General features: G+C 53.0%; 1 non-coding gene across 1 annotated transcript in view; it reads right to left on the bottom strand.

Annotated features, from left to right (window-relative positions):
- Nucleotides 1-935, bottom strand: part of LOC124729128 — a 1,909-nt gene extending 974 nt beyond the window's left edge. Inside the window, exon 1 of the ribosomal RNA XR_007007553.1 lies at nt 1-935. This exon is cut by the window's left edge and continues 974 nt beyond it. This is a non-coding gene — a ribosomal RNA (small subunit ribosomal RNA).
- Nucleotides 936-5,000: the final 4,065 nt, after the last annotated feature.

Raw genomic sequence — 5,000 nt, 5'->3', positions numbered from 1 at the left:
CCAACAAAATAGAACCGAGGTCCTATTCCATTATTCCATGCACACAGTATTCAGGCGGGCTTGCCTGCTTTAAGCACTCTAATTTGTTCAAAGTAAACGTGCCGGCCCACCGAGACACTCAATAAAGAGCACCCTGGTAGGATTTCAACGGGGTCCGCCTCGGGACGCACGAGCACGCACGGGGCGGTCGCACGCCTTCGGCTCGCCCCACCGGCAGGACGTCCCACGATACATGCCAGTTAAACACCGACGGGCGGTGAACCAACAGCGTGGGACACAAATCCAACTACGAGCTTTTTAACCGCAACAACTTTAATATACGCTATTGGAGCTGGAATTACCGCGGCTGCTGGCACCAGACTTGCCCTCCAATAGATACTCGTTAAAGGATTTAAAGTGTACTCATTCCGATTACGGGGCCTCGGATGAGTCCCGTATCGTTATTTTTCGTCACTACCTCCCCGTGCCGGGAGTGGGTAATTTGCGCGCCTGCTGCCTTCCTTGGATGTGGTAGCCGTTTCTCAGGCTCCCTCTCCGGAATCGAACCCTGATTCCCCGTTACCCGTTACAACCATGGTAGGCGCAGAACCTACCATCGACAGTTGATAAGGCAGACATTTGAAAGATGCGTCGCCGGTACGAGGACCGTGCGATCAGCCCAAAGTTATTCAGAGTCACCAAGGCAAACGGACCGGACGAGCCGACCGATTGGTTTTGATCTAATAAAAGCGTCCCTTCCATCTCTGGTCGGGACTCTGTTTGCATGTATTAGCTCTAGAATTACCACAGTTATCCAAGTAACGTGGGTACGATCTAAGGAACCATAACTGATTTAATGAGCCATTCGCGGTTTCACCTTAATGCGGCTTGTACTGAGACATGCATGGCTTAATCTTTGAGACAAGCATATGACTACTGGCAGGATCAACCAGGGAGCTGCGTCAACTAGAGCTGAGCAGCCGGCCGCCCGGGAGTGTGTCCCGGGGGCCCGCGCGAACACGCAAGCGTCCGCTCAATCATTCTGCAAACAGGAGGAGGCTGAGCTCCCCTGCACAATACACCTCGAAACCCTCTCAGGTCCCGGCGGCGCGCAGCGCCGTCCCAAGTACTTGGTCGGGTTCGAGAGAGGCGCAATCGCCCGGAGTTAGGCGAGTAGACGCTTTCGGTGCGACCACCCGTGCTCCCAACTGAGCTTGCCGCTGCCGACAGAGGCCCGGGAGCGTGCTGTCGTGGCATTGCCGGCGGGAGACAACACGCGCCACCTACGGTGACCGGCAGCTCCAACGCCAGCGCCACAGAAGGACAAAAGCCCCACTTGGGTGCCGAAGCGAACTCTCCCAGCACAGCGCACGCGCCAACACATCCGCACAGCTGCGATACAAACCACCAGCGAGAACCGCTGGGGCGACCGAGCAGCAGACGGCGTCGCGGCGCCGAGCGCCGGGCGGCAGCGCATCCTCAACGCACACAGTCCTCAATCGGACCAGCACACTGAAGATGTCCACCGCGCTTCGCACCGGGCCCGCGAGGACCTACTTTGGCCGCACGGCGCCGCGCGCAGGGTGCGCCGGCGCGCAGCTGCGACGCCTGCCGCGTCCGTCGGCCGGCGCGCCTGCCACTGGCCGCCCCCACCAGCCGGCTGTAGCGCGTGCGCCCACGCACCGCGCGGCCAGCACGCCGGGAGGCGCCCCCTCACCGGCCGGGGACGGTCCCACCCAGCCACCGCCGCGTATCGCTTCACACCCAGATGCCGTTCAGTTTCGTCGGCATGGTGGGTATCGCTGGAACAACCGGTTAGTACCTCAACCTATCGTCGCCATCACCGATTCACCCCTAGCGAGAACAACCGCACCACAACAGGTTACCATTTGTTCATTTGCGTAACTTCACCAGAAAACGCAGGCGTCCATCGCCATTTGCAACTTCCACGATTATTGCATGCCTGTGTCAGGTGTCACGCCACACTACGTCTGCCCACATACACGCAACAAAATGTGCACGCCTAGACAATACGTGGAAGGTGGCCCCCGTACGTATGCGATGTCCATTGCTCGAACGACTGTCAACCGGCCTCTGTAGCATGTCGCAGATATGGAACGCGGTGCACCATGCCATCACGGTGTGTGAGGAGAGACGACTAGGTCCGAATACATCAACAGACAGCTCATGCTGATCGCCATCCACGGCGTCCGTTCCTCCCACACGTCTCTATGGCGTACCACACTGCAATCCAGCTCTCATAGGGAGACGACACGTAGCTGCGTGCACAATATTTGCACTGTATGGTCCGCCGTTTTTGGGCGCAGTCGTTGTACGGTCACACATGTGCCACGATGTATCATTCAGTACATAAGGACGAATGTGCAGTACAGATTGTGGTTTACGCGTACGACATTAGCGGACAGTTGACACAGGCCGCACCACAACGTAGCCTGAGTACGTCGCATGCGGAGGGCATTGAACATGCAAAGTTCTCACCAACCAGCTTGCGAAGGCAGGGGGCAAGGTGGGGACGTGGGGAGGGGCGGCATGTACGTCCTGCTGCCATCCACATTACAGTGTACAGCAGGAGCATGTGGAAAGTGAGCAAGACTTGCAAGGTGTTTAACATGAAGCGATACACAGGGGAGCGGGGAGTGCGAGTAGCGAACTATATTGCGAGGGTTGCGGGTGGGCAACACTACACTAATTGAACGAGTCGTATAACAATTACAGAGCAGGTTTAGGCGACAACGTGGGTTACGTTAGGCGACAACGTGGGTTAGGTTAAGGCACGACGTGGGTTAGGTTAAGGCACGACATGGGTTAGGTTAAGGCACGACATGGGTTAGGTTAAGGCACAACATGGGTTAGGTTAAGGCACAACATGGGTTAGGTTAAGGCACAACATGGGTTAGGTTAAGGCACAACATGGGTTAGGTTAAGGCACAACATGGGTTAGGTTAAGGCACAACATGGGTTAGGTTAAGGCACAACATGGGTTAGGTTAAGGCACAACATGGGTTAGGTTAAGGCACAACATGGGTTAGGTTAAGGCACAACATGGGTTAGGTTAAGGCACAACATGGGTTAGGTTAAGGCACAACATGGGTTAGGTTAAGGCACAACATGGGTTAGGTTAAGGCACAACATAGGTTAGGTTAAGGCACAACATGGGTTAGGTTAAGGCACAACATGGGTTAGGTTAAGGCACAACATGGGTTAGGTTAAGGCACAACATGGGTTAGGTTAAGGCACAACATGGGTTAGGTTAAGGCACAACATGGGTTAGGTTAAGGCACAACATGGGTTAGGTTAAGGCACAACATGGGTTAGGTTAAGGCACAACATGGGTTAGGTTAAGGCACAACATGGGTTAGGTTAAGGCACAACATGGGTTAGGTTAAGGCACAACATGGGTTAGGTTAAGGCACAACATGGGTTAGGTTAAGGCACAACATGGGTTAGGTTAAGGCACAACATGGGTTAGGTTAAGGCACAACATGGGTTAGGTTAAGGCACAACATGGGTTAGGTTAAGGCACAACATGGGTTAGGTTAAGGCACAACATGGGTTAGGTTAAGGCACAACATGGGTTAGGTTAAGGCACAACATGGGTTAGGTTAAGGCACAACATGGGTTAGGTTAAGGCACAACATGGGTTAGGTTAAGGCACAACATGGGTTAGGTTAAGGCACAACATGGGTTAGGTTAAGGCACAACATGGGTTAGGTTAAGGCACAACATGGGTTAGGTTAAGGCACAACATAGGTTAGGTTAAGGCACAACATAGGTTAGGTTAAGGCACAACATAGGTTAGGTTAAGGCACAACATAGGTTAGGTTAAGGCACAACATAGGTTAGGTTAAGGCACAACATAGGTTAGGTTAAGGCACAACATAGGTTAGGTTAAGGTACAACATAGGTTAGGTTAAGGTACAACATAGGTTAGGTTAAGGTACAACATAGGTTAGGTTAAGGTACAACATAGGTTAGGTTAAGGTACAACATAGGTTAGGTTAAGGTACAACATAGGTTAGGTTAGGTTAGGTTACACGTTGTTGTAAGGAAAGGTGTAGGGGGGGGGCGGGGGCGGCAGGTTCGTTGATAGTGATTATAGTAAGTGAATGCTTGTGACATGATCAGATTTGTCACGTCAGGATGCACCTTTGGCTTATTAGAGGCGGCGCTCCAATTCTATGCTTGTGTCAGACCTGTGTCTTTGACTCATGTCATTGTTTGTGCGCTGTGACAGGAGGTACTATTGTGATGTTGGGTGCACCGTTGTATAGGACATGTGTGGGTGTTGGTGCCTGATCTGCGCAATGGTGGATGTCGAAAGGGTGGGATATTGTATTTTCCGCATGGACCTCCTGGTCTGGTTGTGATAGTGTGGATTGTGTAATGTGGCGGAGAGGATGCACTGGATGTTGTTCCATGCTGGTGCTTACATATTGTATGTGCGCCCGTTAGAAGCAGAGAGTGGTGCGTGATCAGAGTGGCTGGCTGACGTGTGGTTCCCATTGTGGGCAGACTCTTTCAGCATGTATACGGACAGTTGTATATATATTCTGTAGTTTGATGGCTCTGCATTGATTACTAATCAGCGCCGTGTGTACGGGTAATCTGGTTCCAGTCCAAAATGTTCCATCTGTGTACATTAGTGACAAAGACTCCCCTCATGCAGTGGGGCTCGGTCTGTTATAACTCTTCCGCGTAATATATTTGCCCCACGTTTTTGCGACTGCGAGTGCGAGTGCAACGCGCATGGGGACCGACATGCTGATGGCTCGGTATCGGACGCCGTACAGTGAGCAACGCGATCGCGTCTCTCGCTCGTAAGTGGTACAGGTCGCGGCTCATGTATAGGGACAGCGGGAATGTCGCATATTGGCAATAACTCTTCATGAAACGCACGTTATAGGGGTGGATTGCACTTTACGAGTGCGGGAAACGTCCGCCGTTCATCCGCTGGAGGTGCGCGTTTGGCGGTTGGGGTGGTGCACGAACGGGTGCGGGTG

The sequence above is a fragment of the Schistocerca piceifrons genome, unplaced genomic scaffold, assembly GCF_021461385.2.
Source record: "Schistocerca piceifrons isolate TAMUIC-IGC-003096 unplaced genomic scaffold, iqSchPice1.1 HiC_scaffold_1193, whole genome shotgun sequence".
In the NCBI taxonomy this organism is placed as follows: Eukaryota; Metazoa; Arthropoda; class Insecta; order Orthoptera; family Acrididae; genus Schistocerca; species Schistocerca piceifrons.
Note: the sequence above shows the minus strand (reverse complement) of the source record. Positions and strands in the feature narration are given on the sequence as shown.